Source organism: Atta colombica, unplaced genomic scaffold, assembly GCF_001594045.1.
Source record: "Atta colombica isolate Treedump-2 unplaced genomic scaffold, Acol1.0 scaffold187, whole genome shotgun sequence".
NCBI lineage: Eukaryota > Metazoa > Arthropoda > Insecta > Hymenoptera > Formicidae > Atta > Atta colombica.
In genome coordinates this window covers 1,192,435-1,214,355 of record NW_017259279.1, presented here as the reverse complement: position 1 = coordinate 1,214,355, position 21,921 = coordinate 1,192,435, and the positions used below count along the sequence as shown (strand labels likewise).

At 35.9% G+C, this 21,921-nt stretch overlaps 1 protein-coding gene across 1 annotated transcript in view; it reads left to right on the top strand.

The window, feature by feature from the left end:
* The window catches only part of LOC108686593 (protein bric-a-brac 2-like), a 446,382-nt gene that overhangs the window by 74,431 nt on the left and 350,030 nt on the right, over positions 1-21,921 (top strand). Inside the window, exon 2 of the mRNA XM_018191970.1 lies at positions 9,772-9,898. The gene's annotated coding sequence lies outside the window, so the exon portion shown is untranslated. The remainder of the gene's footprint in view (positions 1-9,771; positions 9,899-21,921) is intronic.

Here is a 21,921-nt window from a genome sequence, read left to right as displayed (position 1 = left end):
AGAGAGAGAGAGAGAGAGAGAGAGAGAGAGAGAGAGAGAGAGAGAGAGAGAGAGAGAGCGAGAAATAGGAACAGGTGCCTGGATGCGAAAGCTGCGTCCCGATGATATTCCTGAGATCGAAGCCTCGTTAATGAAAAGTACCTTTACGAGGTAAGACGAGCTTGACGAGCCGCGAAATGAAGGAGCTTCTGTCGGTTTAATAATTGTTATCATTTAGCCAGAAAAAGCTGAACGAGAAAGCTGAGAGAATTTTTTAAAGCGCATTGATTCATTCCGAATTGATTCGATGAGAATTGAGCATCATAAGACAATGCGGACGTTTAGAATTCGTATTATTTTACGATGCAAATCTTGAATGAAGAGTGAATCGATTGTATTCGAAAAAATATTTATGTTGTATGTATGTGAAACGGAGATATTATCAAAGATGAATATTTCTACAAAAGTATGAGAAAATGGAAAAATAGATGTTTTAATTGAAATATATGGGTCCTAGAGTGACTGGGAATAATTTGAAAAATAATATTTTTTGAAAAAAGTTTGAATATGTACATATTTACATCTAACAAGATTTAAACAAAAATTTGATTGATTAATAATATTTTATTTCTATTTTTCATATAGTCTTATATCGTAGATTAAAAATAAATTTGAAAAATTCTTCAAGAAAATAAAATTAATAACGAAATCTTTAGTAGATCTCAGGGACTTACATATGTTCCCTTAATATTATAAAAAATATATGTTTCTGTGTTATGAATTTAACGAGTAAAGAAGCATCACATATGATCAAGGCTGAATCTGACGCCTATAAATATTTCTACATAAATTTTTTAAATACATCTTCCAATTATAATCTTTCAATTGTAATCTTTCAAACTGCGCACTGACTATTGTTGGACTTCAAATACAATTATAAACTGAAGTTGAAATAGTAATATCACAAATCAAATTAATTTAATAATGATAGTTAGTAAGCGCTAAAACGCTGCAAAGAATATATTTTATTTGGTTCTACAAATAACTGGGCTTTTTTTTTAATAATTTCTTCAATTGACTGCTGATATTTTATACCGATATTATATATTTGATGGAAGATAAAATTTAACTCTCGAAGTGAATAAAGTTATGAAGTTTTTCAAATCGCATTATATCTCACAGTTACCAACAACATTCATTCAAGTTAATTGACTAATTAGAGACATTCTTTCCTGTAATAGTACAATATGATTTTTATGTATTACGTATCATTTTGTACGTGTGTATGCGATACAAATGAAGCTTCCTTTATCGTCTTTCAGGCTATAGCGATACTCCTTGTCATTCGATGCTCTTGAGAAGATGTCCCTTTCGCGTGCGTTAACCCCTAGATCGCCGCACTGGCCGCGAGCGCATCTGAAAACGTACACGCATCTCTGACGAGCACATTGGACAAACACAACTCATAATGTGTATAAAAATTTGAAGAGACATTACTAAAAAAAAGAAGAAGAAATGTGGGTGTGTTTCACGACCTGCTACAATTAAAAACTCCCGCACTCTTTTTCCTGGCCTGAACTCGGCGAATTCCTAGAATTCACCGTGAATCGGCAGCAGTTCCGCGCTATATGTTTCCCGGTTTTAACAACGGGGTATTATTTCCCGCGCCCGTGCGCGTTGCAATCTTCGCTCCAAGTTCCTCATGATATTTAATCAGGCGGACGCCGCAGCGCGCGATCTCTGCCTTCTGCCGTTCCCTTTCTCCGTCTCCACTCTTGTTTCCTTTTCTTCTCTTCTTTTTTTTTTCTTGCCTTTTCGAGGGAAGAGCTTCTTCCTGAGCGGTCGCTCCGCAAAAATTTTCCCCCGAGCGCGAATAATAAATTCCGTTTTACGAGGCGCTCTTAATTCAAGTGGAAATCGTTGTAGTTACGTGTTATCGCTGTCTTTGTCCTCCTCCTCCTCCTCCTCTTCTATCACGTCCTCCCGCGACCGCGACTTATTCTCTCGTTCTTTCTTCAACTATAGCAAGTAGGTTGCTACGACTTATGTGTATTTACTGCGGCCCGCCAGCAGGAAACGGAAAGATAGTTATCTGATGGCGAGAGAGACGGGGAGAGATAGAGAGAAAGAAAGAATGAGAGGGTGGGAAGGCGAACGAGGAGTGGAGAGAGAATGCGTAGAGAGGTGGCCAGGTAGACGCCATAGTTATTTATTTTCCCGCAGCTGATTATAATATTACGCAAGCCGGCGGTATACGTTCGCGTAATGCGGATGCAAATGCGACAGAGACGAGTTATACCGAGTAGACTCGGCGAAATCTTCGGCCTGGAGTCGTATTTTATTCATACGCTGCGCTTGCGCGCGCGTGCGAGTTGGTTCTGTCTATGTTCTGGATATTCGTGTATACGCACATGCGTGTGCATATACCGGCGTGCATTATTGAGTGCATGTAGCGTGTCATTATAAAAGAAAAAAAATAACGCCGATTTTACGAAGACACCGTAACACGTCCGGTACTTGCGAATTTTAATTTTTTTTTTTTTTTTTTTTTTTTTTTTTTTTTTTTGTAAAGATTTCAACAAATAACAATATTATGCATCTGCTTTGTGACGAGTGTAGTAGGAAGCTATTATTAATGTTGTTTTTTATTTGTAATTAAATTATATGTAATTTAAAGAGATACAATATAGTTAGACTACAATAGTGATTTTGTCAAAATCATATGACAGAAAAGTATGTACACTTTCTGTATGTGTATTCTAATTTATGTTATCTTACTCTGTATCTTGATTTAGATTATAAAGTGAGACAATGTAAATTAGAGATAGTATATATCTCTTTTAGACCTTATATATATATTTACATAATGTAGTCAGAATTGGGAAAATTTTATAAAAGTAGATAACTATTACAGTTACAGTTTTTTCTCTCAGAAAGTAATTAATTATCGTTACAAGTTGCTAATTTTGAAAAGTAATACATTATAATTATAATTATTATATAGATATTATCAAATTAGAGAACAAATTTATAAAAATTAAGCAACTATTATAGCACCTCTTTCTTGCCTAATTATTGCTTTTATGCATTGTGTATATTTGAAAAGATATATTGTATGTAATACCTAATCTTTTTATTAATTCGTATTGCAAATAATTTTCGTATTGTAAATTTTGTATTATACATTGATCGTGGAGCATTGTGTTTTAATGCGACCTAGGCACGCCAAGTTTTTTCTTCAGTGTAATCTAGTTGATTACTTCAGTCACTTAGTCCGTCTTATGTGTCTTAGAGTTAATAGGTTTTTTACAATAAGCTTTTTTGAAGTTTTTTAACAATGACTTGATTGATAATTATATATACATATATGTTCCTTTAACTCTTGCGTGGAGCATAGAGCCTCTAATGAGATTTCAGTAACAATGGATTCTTTCCGGAATTAGATTGTTAGCCTAATGTTCAACCCCCAGTCTGGGAGATCCACTATTATTATTATATAGTGGATATTTATCCACTGATAAGATCAACAGTTTAACGCCCGATCCGAAAGATGCTGGTGATTAAAAATTTAATCATCAGTTGGAGCAATTTTTGGTTCCTTAAATGCGAAAAATCACGTGAATGCAGGTGAGAACTCGGATCTACAATCGCACTGAACGCCAAGCCATTCGGCGCCTCTGGTTAATAATTAGATTCATCAGTGAATAAATGAAATAATTTTTGTATAATATATCAATTATTTAAAAAAAAATTAACATTTTTTTATTTTAAGAAGAATGTAATATTGTATACTATTTTACTAGGCGTATATATTTTTTTAAGGGATGACACGCATATATATAGGACAATAGTACCTATACTATCTTTTTCTTTCGTAAGATTTTAACAAAATCGCTCATTGCTAGATTTTGTTATAGAGTTTCTTATCGCATTGACAGAAAAGTGGCACAAATAAAAAATCGGAATCGCAATGTTCAAATTTTGAGAATTCATACAACGTAATTTTAAAGAATATATATAATTGAAAGGAAAGTTTAAAATTATATATACTTATTATTCTAATTAAAACGTTGTTCCAACTCAAAATAAAAATACTCGACTAAAAAGACTTACTAATTTTGGGATGTGTCACATTTTCATCAAGGCAACATGTTCCAGTCTAGCGAGACACTTGTACGAAACGATCTTTAATCTAACGAATAAACACATTATTCTTACTTGCATTACTTACGATCGACGCGACAGTGCAATCGTCGCGCACTGCTTATTCCCTGGTGTATATGCGTCGAGTATAGAGACATACGCATACACGCGCATATCAATGCATGCACACGATCGTGCGCAAGATGCCTTTATATAATGTGTGCGGCAAAGACACACGAACAGAGAGAGACCCCTCCGCTCGCGCTGTATTTCGCGCATAACGACATATTATTTATATAAGCGACGTTGTCTCGACAAATCGTTCTACTCTCGTAAATTACCCGGTATATAGACGAGCGCAAGTAATAGCTATCCAGCACAGGAATGGGACTCGCGGCAAAATTTCGCGTGGTATTTTCAGTAAATTCATATGGGTTTCGACACAACTTAGTATCCGCTGAATTGTAGAGACTCGAGAAACAGCAGAAATATTCTCATGCGAATAAATGTCAAGAATTACAAGACATTATAAATTTTTCGTACTTGGGAAATCGTGGAAAATAAAATCGGTGTCATCGATTTAAAATTCTCACGACAGACCTTAAAATACATGTATCTACATTATTGTTCATGTCCAGACACTCGCGTAAATTTTATCGAATGGATAAGCAAAAAAAATTAAAACATTATAAAGCAGCAATTGTATTATTCTTTTAAGAATTCTCTTTCAAGAATTCTCACCATTTTCTATCTCTCGGTATTCGATTTACTTAATCGTTGACAGCCGGATTTGTCGTTTCAGAAAAATATCTTGCGGATCGGAAATAAAATATTCGAAATTTGTTTGCGGTTCACGTATAATAGACGACTGAAGGGAGGGCGTGAAAATATTCCGATTACATTGCTAAACTGTTTAAGCCAAATAAAAAAAATAAATAAATAAAAAACTCGGCGCAACGGTGCGAAAGAGAGACGGATAGGTAGATAGATAGGTAGATAGGGCGGATGGCGGTTTATTATGTTCCGGATGGGAACCCACGAGAACAATATACTCGCAATATACACGTAAGTGGTATAAAATGACGGGCCGGAAAATTCGAGAACAACAGGAATGCAAATATAGAAAGACACCGAATCCAATTTGGCAACGATGCAATTAAGATGCGGAAAACAAATGAACGCAAGTAACGGTCGTGCATAAAAAAGGAGGGGAGGAGGTAAATTTTATTACAAAAAACGCAGGGAGGGGGAGGAAATGCAGCAGAGAAAGAAAGAGAAGTTTATTTAACAAAAGAGAAAGAGAGAGATGGGGGAAGAAAAATGGAAGGGATGGAAAGCAGCGAACGGGAGACAAAACGCACGAACGGAGACGACGACCGAGCGCGTTTTAAGCGTCGTCGATCAATTAAATCCTTAATAAAAGGACTTCGTAACCAGATTTCGCTTACGAGATAATAATGTGCATTACGGCAGCTCGGTAGCTCCGATGCGTGAGACGACTCGCACGCAGTACGCATAGTCGTGTGTGTATGTGTACGTGCAGTCAACAGGGTGTCCCGACCGGAAGCGCGCGCGACCTCGCGCCAGCGTAACGTTATTTTCTAATTTCCCATTCATGGGCTACCGTTTAGTTTCGATTTGCCGCTTCGTTACGACGCTCGGAGATTTACACGGTCAGATAGGATTGTTGCATGCCACCTACCCCCCGCGCCTCTCTTCCACCACCTTCTTCTTCGCCTCCTAACCGCGTTTTATATAACCATCTTTCGTCACCGCGCGCGCGATTCCCCTCCCCCGGATATCTCGCTCTGCGATAATCTTTTCTTTCTTCCTTTTTCTCCGTATTTCTCTGTTCTTCTTTCTCTCTTTCTTTCTCTCTCTTCTTCTTTCTATTCGTCCGCCGGTCTTTCCTGGAAGATAATGCTCGGCCGCGCACTTTGCATTTCAAATGCGAGAGAGCCGGACGAACTCGGGGGATCGATCGCGAATCGCGACGTACCGAGCTAACAACGCTAAAAGGGAATAATTTCGACGGCGATACCGGGCGATTAGGCTAGCGGCGCGGCGCGCGTTACGGCGCGGAACGCGGCAGATTGCACTTTGTGCTGCAACGCGCGCCGCGAAATCTTCATCCGAAGACAAGGAGAGGTCGTCGTGGTCTTACAGTTAATTAATTTCCGCGAAGAGAGCGAGAACGCATACGCGATTATCTTTTTTCTTTCCCCTCCTTTCCCTCCTTCTAAAAATGGAAAGTATCCTCTCTTTCTCTCATGAATATAAATGATTATTACAACAAAATTATTATAACGAAAACTCGCTTTCCTTAGATACTTAATTTTTAACGTCGGCGGCCGACCTCTCGAGAATCTTCTGGGATCCAGCCCTGATATAATTTAAAGTACGGAACGACGCTCTCGCGTTAATTTAAAGTAACGAGCCGCAGAAATCTGCGCTGTGTCGTCTGCGACTCGGTGACGCGGTGTTTGTGTTTTTTTCGCATAGCGAGGACGGTCCTCCGACCGACGACGACCGGCGCTCTTCTGCTACGGGTAACCGATTTTTATTGGGACTCGATAAGGGAGAAAAATTTTATCGCGTCTCCGGCGACCACGAAACGAACGGAGAGAAGAAAGAAAGATGGAGCAGGTTATATATGTCGAAGGGGTTATACAAGGTGCGCTTAAAAGGAGTAGAAATTTTTCGATTAAAATGAGTCGATCATAAAATTGCCTTATCGATGGAAAGTCAATTTTGAAACAAAACATAAGATACTATCCAGAAATGTTTATTATATTATAATACTTTTGTGATAGTTTTGCTATGAACGTATATAATAGGTGTGGTCTTTATACAAAACTATAACGTATAACTTTTTCTATTATTAAAACGTACATTTCCTTTTCCATCTTCCAGATAAATTTTCGAATTTATATATTTATATATTATCTACTTTACCTAATAATATTATCTAATATTTAAATGTATATACTGTTAATAGGCGTTAGGAAATTTGCACAATGAATCATTTAACGTTGGAACTTATATAATTTTTTATCGAATTACACCTGTATGTGCGAGAGAATTTAAATACAAGGGACACCGTATTTTACAGTTAATCTCTACGAAACTTTCATTCGAAAGAAGAATTCAGTGTTTCATCAATTTCCGGGATGCTTAACATTAGAAATCGAAAAAAAGCCATTGGAATCTTTGCCAAGTAAAAATCTCTCGCAAACGATACTATCGAGCTCCACCTTTTCAGGCGCACCCTGTATATATTTGTCGAGAGCAAGAGGAAACGGGAGGAACGAAGACTGGCGGATAGAGGGAGGAGGGAGAGAGAGCAAGGTAGGGAAAAATGGAGAAAAAGGTCGAGAGCGTGGTACGCCGTGCCCAACGAGTAATAAGTTAGTAATAATATTTTCACAATATCTCTCCTGGATTGGATGTTATTTCATTATATTTTATTGCCTCTTACTATTACTCTTGCCAGTGCGGAAACCTCCCTCGGTCCCCGCTCATCCCTGTACCCTCCGCCACCCACTCACCACCCTTCCTAGCCCCCTTTCGTCCCCCTTCGACCGCCGCCAACGTCCCGCTCTGTTTTATTATCTCGAGCCTCTCTCCGCACCGAGGGAATTCACTCGCGGAACTCATTATTGAGGGGTTTATTCTGCTGTAACCGTTGCTCTCGCCACTCGCCTGTCCCCCCTTCTTCCTTCTTCTTCATTTATCTCTTCCTTCGTTTTTGACCGTGTACGTTGCAACGCAAAACGCAAAGTTCGCCGGTCTGTCAACGAGGCGTTTGCATTCTTCAAATTTTTACTATATTCTCCCATTTTCATGTAAATTAATAAATATATAACCAAAAATTTTCAGGCAACGAGTAATAAAATTAATTTTATTAAATAAAATTAATTTTATTTAATAAAATTAATTTTATTAAATAAAATTAATTTTATTATATAGCTTGGATAAAGAATATTTACAAATAAAAAAAAATCAGTTTATTTTATATTAATATAGGTTGGAACAAAAGTTCATAGTGCTACCTCACTTATATCTTATCTACACGTTTTTAAATTATTTGGCAATTATTATACTATTTAATAGAGAAAAGTTTTAATTTTAAGAATCTGTTTTTTTAATTGTGATACAATGTTTTGGAGTTGTACAATCAAAGTCAAAATGTTTTTTTTATTTAATCCTAACTTAGTAACAAAAAATCTTAGGCATTTTGTTAGAAGACGATTTTTTAGGGAAAACTTTAAGCTTTCATGTTAGAAAATAAAAAATTTTCACATTTTTGATTGGATACGTAACAGAGCCATAAAATAAGAACGAAATTTTCTATTTTGTCCAGCTCGTAGTTTCCTATATATAAAAAGTACTCACAGAAAAAGATATAATGATCTTTCGAAAGTAGAGATTCCAAGCTTTAAAATTATTTTTGAAATATAAATTTCATTTAATTCTGATGAAATTACATTCTGAAGTTAAGTTACACTACTACGAGCTTTTGTTCCGATTCTTAATGTAATATTTAATTTAATAAATATCTTGCTCGGCTTCCAAGCCCTTTATTTTATATATTTTATATTTGAATTATATTTCTTGGAACCTTTGTTACTTACTACTATAACTACTACTATAATCTTTTTTACATAAATTTGTTATCAAATTTTAAAATTATATATTAGTATAGTAGAAAAGTTTTGGCAACCATTGTAAAAAAAAAGAGAAAGAGAGATACGTTATAATGTAAAAGATATTTAAAAAACGAATCGCGTGATAACACCATTGCTGGTATTGTTTCTCGCGTGAGAGCAGAAGACACTAGCTGAGTAAGATCAGCCGATCCTCCGCACGAGTAGGAAAAGTCGGGTGGGAAAAGTCAGCCAACCGATAAATCATTCTTTTACTTTGCCGCCCATGCAATCTTCGCCACCACAGCCGCGTATTTCTGCGGATTATCGTGTCTCGGAGGGAATGCGAAGGGTAGCTTGTATACATAGATAGAAGTCACTTTCGATCTTTAATCTTTTTAGCTATAAATGCCACATACGTATACATGTCCAGTTGAGAAGATTATAAAAAGAGCATGTAGAAGTTGAAATAGAGATATCGGATATTATAATAGAACAGAATTACGTATATAACAATCATGCTCTTCAGATAATTATTGATTTATGTACTTTGTAAAACTTTTAAAGTGAATCTCACTCTGAAGAGTGAAATATCACTCATAAAGATTGAAAATTGAGCCGCTCTTTTTCAAGACTTGCTCAATTTTATCTCTTTAAAATGTGATTCTACTCCAAAGAATTTAAAGAGTAGTTTTTCGGAAGCGTCCGATCTTATCTAATCTTTACATGAAAGTCACTTTACGGGAAAGTCACTTATACAGTGATGCTGAAACAGTGTCGTATTTTGGGGCAAGGAATAGGATGAAATAATAAATTATAACAAATCTTACTGAAGAAAAAGCTGTAAGATTTAAAGAAATAGGTACCCTTCTTTTAAAATTAACATTTTCAAGATTATTCATCGATTCATCTTGTCTCGGGCTTAATTTATTCTGCGAAACCGTCTCTCGTCGCTACTCACTTTTCTCAATCACGCCCCCTTTTTTCCTCTGTTTCGTGACAGGCTGGTGGACCAGAGGGAAACGTCGACGCGCGGATGGACTTCGACGAGAGCAATGCACCCCGCATGGAAAAAGCGCAGCCTCTACTACGAGCGGTATCGACAGCGTACGAAGACATGTAACGTACAGGTGAGTTGTACCACTCGGGCATTACACGGCCGGGCGCACGTTGCAATTTCATGCGGAAAGTTTCGCCTTGATTCCACCTACGTAACGAGCGGCCGCGGCGTATCCCCTCATCGCCGGCTTCGATTTTCTCCTCCGCTTAAGGAAGCTCCGTTTTGAAAGCGAGAAACGACTCGCATTACATGGACGAACAATGCCGACGGAGGGAGCAGAAAAAAAGGAGCACGCTCGATATATTGTACAGGGTGTCCCGGATATGTACTCTTTCCTGTCTAGGCGATTCCGAATTTTGAATCCATTTAATTTTTCAATATTAAACGTAAAATATTCTATTTGACCGTTTTTAATAAATTTTAATTATTAAACTTGTACTGTTATATTTCTATTCAAATTAGCTTAAAACCAATAGAGAAATAAAATGAGGGAAAGATATTAATTTTTATGTAATACTTTGTGAATATTAAAACTTAATTTATTCATTAAATATTTGTATTATCAGGCAGCATTGTTTCTAGGTAATTTGCTTTATATGTTTCAAGATAAATATAATTTACGAATAGCATTATTTTTATGCACGACATATCAAACGAATCATCATTTGATATTTATAACCGTTTACCATTTCTTTTCTTATCTCGGAGATAAAATTCTCATTATATTTATACCCGCGAGGACACACGAGACTCTCGAGAGAGCTACCAAAAATCCATCGCCGTAGCTTTATCCGCGGTTCGGAAGGAACGACGAACACCCTGTATAAATATCGGCGTGAGCGTCGCGCGTATTTGCGCGATATATTGCTCGTCGCGGCAGTCATGTGCACAAACTCGGCGACAGAAATAGCGAGTGTTGTCACCGAGAAATTGCGGCGGCCGATCATAAAAGTATTACATCAGCGGTCTGTAATGCTGCGCTCGCGCTCGCTCGCGCGCGTATATTATATGCGTTATTGCTGCAACGAGGCGCAGTGACACAATGTCGATTTGTCGCGACGACGATGCGATCAAACGTATACGGCACACACATCGTCCGCGAAGCGAAGCGTAATCACCTAAATAACCACCGGTGACTGCTTTTCCCTCTCTTTCGCCTTCTCTTTTCCCACCTCCCGCGGAAGACGCGCCAAGTCGCTTCGAGAAAATGCGTTGCATTTCGATCGGCGTGATTGCATCGCTGTATCGAGGGAGAGCGAATTTCCCTTAGTCCTATTGCCTGTTGCAATCTATGTCAGGAGTAACAAGCGCCGCAAGAGAATTCCAAGATTCTCTGGAGATACGATTTACTTAAATTCGTTGACTGAGTCGAGCTTAATAGATGATTTGTTCGTGCAAAAAGGCACGATCTTTGGCTTTTTCTTAAATGGAGCATTTACATGAATCAATGGAATTAGTCACGTCAGTATGTTACGATTAATTAATGATATTTACTAATTATATATCTCGACCGTGTTATTTCTCAAACTTTGTCTTAATATAATCGCTTTAAAAGTAACAACTCATAAAATGAAATTTCTCAAAAAAGGAGAAAGTCTATTTTTTTAAATTGATGGAAAATTATTAACTGATCAAGTAATATCGACAAGAAGGTTCTATTCTTAATATAATCAAATGTCATTTGATTGTATTAATTTTATTTTACAAAAATTAATTATAAAAACTACTTCTTTTGAATTGTGATGATTTTGTCGATTTTTTGGAATCATCTTTTTTGAGTTGCGAGAATTTTAACAAACCTTTTTAGATTACGTTTGACGATTTTTTAAGTTAATTCTAAATGGTATTCATGGATCGGAATATTTTTTATTTTATTTTTTTTTTCAATTTAACATTGTAAAAAATTGTTTATATCAAATTTTTTGTTTGTAACCTTATATTATTTTAGCTCTTAATATACACGATTGAATATTCATGTACTATATTTTTTTTTCTTGAAATATTAGGCACCAAATAGTTATAATATTTGTATACAATTTTTTAAATACATGCCTTGCGAATACTTTCTAAAGATATTAAAGTATGTAAGAATCATTTGACGATTTTAATAAGAAAAATTAACCCGCAACATGAAGTGTACTTAAATTACATAATTTTATTTCTTGGATTTTGGCCTTCAGAATGAAAAGATTGTTCATTTAACCTTAACTTTTATCTTAACTTTGAACAAATATTAAAGTATAATACATTGGACCCGCGAATATCCCAGTTAGGATTAAGTTTCACTTTTGATCATAGATAATGTAATATTTTTTTATTTAACTCATTCTTTTCTCAGAAATTACGTTTCTTTAATTACGTTATATCTTTGTAGTAAAGGAACTTTGTATGAGGAGCTCTGAATAACTTTAGGTTGTATCGCTGCTTGTAATTCGTATAAACTTTCAAGATATTCAAGATTAACGATGTGGAAACAAATAATTCACGCTTTGTCCTCCCGTTTCACAAAATCTAAGTAGGACTTTGACGGAAAGAGAAATAACAGGCTCGCGAACGACGAACTCGGACGGGCCATGTATTAATATAAGCTTGGCGTGACTAATACAACAATTTATCCAGCCGCGGGCATTTAAATAGTTATGACCTAGGTCGTCAGCAACGAGGCGACGAGCGGCGATTTCGTCACGCGCTAACTCGCGCGAATTGAATTCGCCTCGGCGCTTTCGTGAATTAACTCTCTCGTGTCGCCCACGCGATCCTCACCGATAACCGCTTGTCTCTGTTTCCTCTCCTTTTTCTCGGTTCAGTCAATCATTCGTCAAACAATGGATACAGCTTTACGAGATACATCGACGGCTTTGCGGAGTCAGTCGAATACACTCTTAATCCAATAATTATGATAATGCAGCGGTAGACCGAACAAGATCGGAGTAGAGTTAAAATTATTACTGTTCGCATAACATCAGTTGAATTTAACTAGAATTTAACTGATTATCGATAGACAAAATTAGAGAATAAGAGAGATAGAATTAGCTAAAACTCATTAACTAATTCAGTATTTATGGAAATTGCCTTATATAATATTTACACGTTTAACAAAAGATAAATTAAGAATACTATTCTCACGGGTGATTCTCGTTAGGCGATTCCTGTTTTCGCGTCTAACGTCGATGATAAAAAGCGATGAAATTTTGTATATGATCGAAAATTCGATTCATTATTATTCCGTTATTTTTCGGCGTCCTACCGACAGAAAGAAGCCCGCAGCGGCAAACGGACTGCGCCCTTCTGTTTTGCGTTCTATGTAGGGGTGCCCGCGGGTGTCCACCCTCGAAGCAGGACGTTTCGCACTCCATACACACACACACACACACACACACACACACACACACACACACACACACACACACAGAGCCCTCTTTTTAATTGTTATATTTATAAGGGGTTGTCTCGGCGCCGCACACATGGTGGTTCCTCAGCTTCGGGGCTCGAGAACTCGGTTGTTTTTGGACATAGGTATTGGACGAACGTGCCCTTCTTTTCACCCTTCTTCCCTTCTCTCTTGTAAATCGATACTCGCTGCGAGGCGCGGACTATTCGCACAATTGGGTGACGAAGGGCAGAGATGGGCTTTATGTATATGTTAAACTGATGTATTAGAAAGAACGGAAACAGCTTCAAAAATATTTCCTATATTTTCATATTATTTATTATAAAAATATTTCCAATAAAGAAAATTTAAAGTCACAGGTCTTTATTGAAATTTCAGTTTACAATTAAAGATTTACGAAAACAATATAATGATAACACTAGCCGATTTTTTTTACTTCAATTTGTTATTTAAATATTTATAAAATTAACCCATCACAAGCAATGATTTTGTTCCTATTTCAAGTAAACTTTCATTACTTTTTTAAGAAACATAATAATGTAACTCTTACTTTTTAACCCTTAGATTTACTCAAAGTATCTAAATAATCTATAAAAATTAATCTATAAAAAAGTAGCTATAAAAATTATTAATTCTTTGTATATAATTTAATATCTTGTATATAATCTTTAGAAAGTTTTTGTAAAGTTTGTATTTCAAAAAATGTATATGAATGTGTTATAACTACTTAGTGCTTTTAGTTAAAAAAAAAGAAATGCGCAGGACATTGAATAATAAAATCTAACGGTTAAAAATATTACAAGTCTTACTACTAGTAATTTGAATTTGTTTATTCTTCTGTAAAAAAAAATGATAATATGAGAATTGACATATTTTTTACAAAGTGTTATCGATGAGAGAAACCTGAAATATTTAATAAAAGTTTGAAACTTATCGGCTTATCTATCATCATATTCTATTTCGACAAAGCTTTTACATAAGGTGTAAAAAAAATCTTTTATACAAAGTTTCTTACACGATAACATATAACAATGATAATCATGATGACGCTAGCTATACTATCATTCGTACGTCTGTACTGTCCGGTCAACGCATCCGGTCAAGCGGTAGCAGGAGACCACGCGGCGAAGCTGGTGAACGCTGGGAAGATCGTGACGAAGCGAGCGGAGGAGAGGGTGCGCGCGGCAAGGGGAGAGGAAGGAACGGTCGGATGGGGCGAATATTGGACAACTAATTACCTAATCACTCATTATCCACCGCGGACTCCGGGCGCCGGTAGTTCGGCGCGCCAGGTACGTAGATAGAGGTGGAACGGGCTTGCCCGGAGGGCCATTGTGATACACGAAGCAGAATCATGTACGATCGTATATTATCGATGAGAGGACCAGGGGGATGGGAGGATGGTGGAACGGCAGCGGCCATCCCTAAAACCCTCCCCCGCGCTGACCCCCGCTGTCTCTCGCGTTGCGCGAGAGTGTACCGGGAACTCGCACGCGTTTAACGTTAGCACGGAATCGGAGCCAATGACGGGGCGGAATCGCGATGCGGAAACGACGCTTCCTTTCTCGCACCTCGCACGACCCTGCCCCGACATTACCCGGGGCTCTCCCTCTTCCTCGCGCCCTCGATATCATTCCCGACTCGCCTTCCTCGCTCAGACCTCTAGTCTTCCTATCTCTCTTGCTCTTCCTCGCTCTTTCCCCCGTCGCCTTCGATTATACCGCTATTTTCGACCATGGGTGACGTCCGGAATAGATAACGGTTATCACTAATGCATCAAGTCACTTCTAAGCGCTTCCGGAGTGATAATCCGCCACCCATCCGCGCTGCACTCTCAACAATGTTTCGGAAATATCTTGAAGAAAAAAATTAGTACGGTTCCATAGCTTTTTCATTTACGGGCAAAATTAAGAGAAAATGAACAAAATCTTATTCTTTCATTGAACTTTGCGTCAACAAAATTTTAATTTGATGATCGCAAAGATTGCAAAGACTGTAAAGAATTACGGATTAATGCTGAAATATAAAGAATGCTAGAAGACACGACATCTAATCAAATTTTCTCTGAACTGTATGAGAATATCGAAAGAAAAGGGAGAGGATCGCGAGACACATTATGTATTAATTCTTATTCTTTCACGACTGCACTTTGACTCAACAAAATTTGAATTCAACGACGCGATGGATTGCAAAGATGATTAATGTTGAATTGAAATTTAAAAAGCACTGAACGACATATCTAATCAAATTTTCTCTGTAGAAACTATACGAGAATTTTGAAAGAAGATTGGAAAGAAAAAGGGAGGAGAGCGCGACACTTAGAAATTTATCAATATGACTTGTATTTCTGATGACGTGTTCCGTCTATTTCCATAGCTGTCATATTGGGAAAGTTAATAGCATTCGTTAAAAATTGAACCTTCCCCTTTGTCCCGCCTTCTCTCTGATGTCCGTCTCGAAAATAACCAACTCGTTTTGAACTAGTATTTTTTTTCCACGTCGTTTTTAATTTGATATAAAGTAACGATTTGCCGATCTGTGATGATTGTCGCAGAATCGTCTTAAAACGACTCATTTAAATCGGCAGTTATCCCTGTCACGAGGGAGATATTAATCGCTCACCGAACACATTTCGTGCAGATGTAACCGCGGAACCAAAATATATATCCTACTTGCAGTATTTTACACCATTTCGAGCGTTAATAAGAAATAAAAATATTCCCTCTCGAATATCTCGGCTAAATTTGGGCAACATAACTATGGTTTAATCGGAGTTTCATTGAAGAATGATTATTTTCAAGCTCGTTTTCGAATAATCGTTTCTCATTTCTTCCATAAATATTTTTTTTGCTTACTCTGCAAAATTTTTATACTGCTCAGTACATTGCGAATTCATTTGAGCTACTTTTCTTAAATAGAATTTTAATCCTCAACAATACAATTTAAAAAAAAATAAAAACTAGGACATTGCTCAATAAATACTTTATCAAAAAAAGAATGTACTATTAAAAAAGTATGTAAAATTATATAAATAATTGTGTAAAAATTACACATTTCATAGTTGAAATATATAAGTTGAAATATAAAATTGTCTGTTGTTGCAAAAATTAGTAGTTTTATCTTTAATTGTAAATATATTTTTACATTAGACGCAAAATTACAATAACAATATTTTAGTTTTTATAAGAAAGTAAATTGTTGTAATATTGTAATATATTACACATATTTACATTTGTATACATATCGATAACATAGTTTAAGAAAAATTGTATGTAATTCATTGGTGAATTACTACATAAATATTTTTATAAATTTAATTTCAATTATAAATTTACTTTTGCAAATTGTTTAATTACTGTGAAAAAGAAAAAAAATGTAATTTTATTTATACGCATATATATAAATTTTTAATTAATAATAATAAATTTCAAAATTATTCATTATAATTATTGTAATTGTATATAAAAATTTTTTTACAATGTAGGATATAAATTTATTAGTTTACTACATAAAATTTAAAATATTAAAATATTTTATTTGTTATGTATTTATTTATCTTATTACTTTTTTCAACTTATCATTTAGCAATCCTACATAATTCGAAATGCTTGAAAGGTGCCGAAGATACGTCACGGACGATAAAGTTTGGTTCGATGGCCTTCCGATATGAACATTCTCGAGATTAGGATGCGGTAAGACAATCCACCGGATAATCATGGTCGAGGCTGGATGTCGCGCCCGGCGTGACGTGGTGTAGTGGTCGTCGTCGGGTTAGTCCCCGACGACCGCGCGATGCGCGTTATATGGAGGTTTAGGCCAGCGGACCGAGCTAACTGTAATCAGAGTTGCGGCGTTGTAGTAGCGCGTTTCAGTCGCGTCGGACAGGACGGGAGGAATCCTTGGCGCTGCTGGATCGACCTGGAACGTCTCCACCACCTACCTAACTACCAACCTATCCTATACAGTTCGGCCAACGTTCGGGAGATCGTTGCGTGTCCCCGGATGCACGTGCTCGGGGTCACGGCTGTTCCCGGCCGATACTCGTCCTGGATGGTCCTTAATCCTCTTAAGTGCCGTGTGGCGCGACTAAATATCAATCACAGTTTATATCAACCCCCGGTCGACCGGTGCCCCGTTTCCCTCCGGAAACCCGGAGGGGCTTTCAACGTACTGCGGAGGCGTGAAGAGGAGAGGGAAGCAACGGCGATCGATCGCGCGAACAACTTGATCGGTAACTCTTCGGATCAACAATCACCTCGTAGTCACTATCATGTTCATGTTTGTTTTAGCTGCTGAAATTTTATATATAGATTTCATTGTTGACATAGCCTAGATGAATATTGTAAAGAAGACAGATGTTAAGGAAAAGTTGTTATCGAATATGTTAAGTTTCTTCGAGATTCCATTTTTTTGATATGAAATATATTATTCTTGTATCAAAATGTCTGTTTTAATCATATTTTTCTAAAAATGAAAATAGACTAGATTTTTTATATTTTTATATGTTATGACATTTTTTCGTTCTTATAAAGGAGGATGGACAGAAATATATTTCTTTAAATATATTTTACTATTAATCTGTGTATTTAATGCTATCTTTTGTTCAGTTTCAACAGCTTGTAATCTACTTCCTAATATATTTTTTGAAATATAATATCGTTCATTCTTATTGTCATTTCCTTATTTCTTACTTTTTTAACAGCTAATGTCATGCTCTCTCCTTTCTATTTGTCTCATATTTTCTCCATATTTATTTAAAACAAAACATAAGCGTTAGAAGTCAAATCTCACTGTCCTAAACTATCCTATTTTCACAGTGCCTTTCAGACACAGTTTTAGAATTATGTAAAACTGCTAAATGATAAATTAAAAAAAAAATAATGAAATGAATAAACATAACATAAAATATTACATTTTATTTAGTGAATTCATCGATAAATTTAATATAAATTTAATATAAAACGAGCAGTTTTATAATTAAAAAAATTTTAGGTCCTAATTTAAAAAATAACAGATACTGTTCTTATTAGTAAACTAAAAATGAAATTCGACTTACGTTTAATGATGTGACTAATTGATAAAGTTAACTCTGTGTTGTTATAAACAATAGCTATACAATAAAATGCATAACTCACAAATAAAAGATTGTATTCTCAGTATAGAGAAAGAGAAGAAATAATCCTGACCTCTCACCTGCAAGTGGACTTGACAAATGCTGCTACGCGCATTTAAAATTTTAAATAATCCTTGTCCGCTACATTCGACCTTTTCCTAACTATCTAAGTTTTAGTGAAAACTGTCGTAGTCAAAAATTCATTAAACTTTTATATAAAAAATAATATAAAATATATACCTATAATTCTCTTATTTCCAAAGTAAACTAAAAAAATTAAGTTTTTCAAAAAAGAGGAAAAATTATATTTTAATTTGATAGAAGATTATTGATTAATCAAATAATATCGGCAAATAGATTATATTAACATGATCAAATGTCATTTTCTATTCACTTCTTAAAAATTATTCTTTTTATGACCACTCTTAAAGAGTTGTAACAATTTTGAAATTTTTAAATGAAAGTAAATTAGTTCATTTTTTATGTTTACTTAATCATGATAATAACTCGAATATCACATTTTTTTATTTGTATTACTTTAAAAAAAGGAGTGAATTATTATTTATATAACAATTCGCAATTTGTTTCTTTTTGCTTTGAACTTTAGTGTAAAAAAATTATATTTTTAAAACTATATACACAAAAATTCATCATTAAGCTTTTCTATGAAAAATATTATAACATATTGTTTATGTAACTCTGTTTCACTAGCTTTGAACTTTAGTTTTAAAAAATTCCATTTTTTAAATTATATTTCCGTTTTAACAAAATGTTAAAAGATGGCAAGTTTCAAGCTTTCAGGCCTGCTTTACTTAGAACGCTTCTATTATTTATGGACCCTTTGTTAAAGTAAACTCTGACATCTTTGATGGCCATATTCCGCGATAATATATTCCATTATGACGCTCATTCGTTAAGGATGATTCATGACTTGCACGCGCGATCGATCGTGTTGTTTGCCGAGAGAAAAAGGAGCACAGGTAACAGCCTGTATTTATAGGGCGATGTGATCAGTCGCGCTATCGCGTAGATCCATTTAAATACATTTAGGAGATTGCAAAAATGGACTATTGCAACGTCGATGAGTAGTAACTACTTATATTTATAGAGCCGTATCGTCGCGTGGATACATTCGGGGTACATTTAGAAGATTGCAGAAATGAAGTTTCGCGCGAGTCGACCGACGTGTAATTACGCGTTCAATTACGCGCGCCCGACGATAAATACGGCGCAACGCGCGGCTATACATAAAAGAGTTTGCGAACTTAAGCTCGATTAATCGAAGGGCTGCTCCAGGGCAATAACACGCTATGCCACGTTTCACCAACGGGCAGACCTCGCGGGCGAGAAAGATCGCGATAAGTCTTTTGATAATCACGAAGTTAACGGTCGCCGTAACATTAATTTTAATTTTATCAAATACGGCGCGTCGCGTTTATCTCTCTATCGATGTTTTCGCGATGATGTCTCGCTATTATACATTAAGAGAAATTAAAAAATGAACAAATCAGAAGATTGTAGAATTTTTATTATTTCAACTAGAATTATAATAGATTTAATCATACTTAAAAAAATATCAACGGACATCATGCGGTGGCATCTATATAGTTAATATATATTAATCATGTTGTGGATTTGTAATTCCTAGTATTTATGTCAACGCCGATGTAGATTAAAAACTCACGATAATAAATACCAGGAATCAGTCGTATTTAAAATAACTTTATTTAAAACATGTATTTTAAATAAAGAAATAAAAGAGTTTTTAATATTTTAAATAAGCTTTTGGAATCTATTTTATATTTTTTATTTTAAATAAATTATTAGTTATTTCACCTTTTTTCTTGAAATAATAATTTATGCCTTTATGTTAATAAAGGCATAAATTATTATTTCAATAATCAAGCCTTTATGTTAATAAAAATATACATAAATTCACTTATGTTAATGACAGCCCGTAATATAGACTTTAATTGAATCAACATTTTTTTCTCAGTGTAATATATTAACACCAACATTGAAAATTATATAGACATTGCATATTAAATCCACATTAATATTTTTTGCAAAAAAATTTCTGAATAATTGAAAAATTTCAATTAGATTTTTCAATTATTGCAAACAAGTAGATTTTTTCCTTTTTAGAATAAATCATAGACATATCGATCTTTCCGGGGATTGATCGTGCAGGAAAGATTCCTTCGTCTCGCGACAGATGCTTTTCCCGCGGGGTTCTCGCTTTTTCCTAATGCCATTATAGAAGCTTGCGAAAATAGCGGCGCGGTGCGAATAGCGTACTTGCACTATTCGGTACTATTCGCGAATACTGGCCCGGAATAATTCCGGGGGTAGCGCGAGGACTCTTTCGTCGAGCGTGGAATATTTAATGGGCGATGACGAGCACCGTAAATAATTGATCACATTAAGATTGCATTGGATCTATAGTTGAGAGCCGCGGCACGTGACGCATCGTATTCGCGTGCATGTGTAGCGTGCAGATGTATATGCGTGAGCGATTGCATGCACAGCATTTCGTACATGTGTTATCCGGTTATCAAAGAAAAAGAAGATAAGACGAATATCGAGGAATAAAGCGTTGCGAGTTACGATCGAGAATAAGCGCTCGCGATCGTAAGCTTTCGAGCTTTCTGGAGGCGGGCGGCGCGCATTGCCTCCCCTTAAGACGCAGGGATGACAGCCGTTGAATAATACAGCGGACTCGCGTCGAGGTTAGATATTCTTACGATCACCGCGAACCCTTCCTTTCCGCCGATACACGGCTAAATCGTCAATTATTCAGACCGCAGCTTGAGCATTTTCCCCGTTTCCGATCGCGCACAAGTATATGAAGTCCGCCCCGGCCGGACATTGTTAACAGCATACGTAACCGCTTTCGTTTCGCATCCCTTACGAGCGAGCGCGGATTGTTCTCTTTACTCGAAGGGATTTTCAGCGATAACGCCGCGCCAGGCCGCTCGGATCGAATTTTATGCAAGCAGCTGAATATCACGATGAATCCTTGATGAGATTTAACATCCTCTTCCGCAGCTCTCGAATCTACTTCTTCACTTATTATCTTATAAACTTTTTTTATTTTTAATGATCATAAATGTGTAAAGATATTATATCGATGCCACGGTCAAATCGGTGAATAAATAAAAGTTGAAAGATCGATTGTACATTTTTCTTATAATTTATGAGATAGTCTTTGTGCTTTTTTACAAATTAATCTCTACATATTCTTATGAATCTACATCCCTATAAATTATTCTTACAGATTTACTGTTGTCTCTTTCACAACTTATACAACTATACCCATTCTATACCCTTATTTTTTTTCGAACGCTAAAAATTATATTTTAAAATTTCTCTCGCGGCGAAATAAGTCGCCTCTACCATTATAAATATCGCCTCTCTCGAGGCGATATTCGGAGACAATTCTGACAATACTGTGCACGAGTACGTTAAATTCTACAGCAATTACGATATTTAGCTGTTACATTGGCAGTTGCATTATATAGCGGATGAAAAAAGGATTTCTAATTATACCAGATGTATGAAAGAAATTTTTTCTTTCGTACAGAAAATA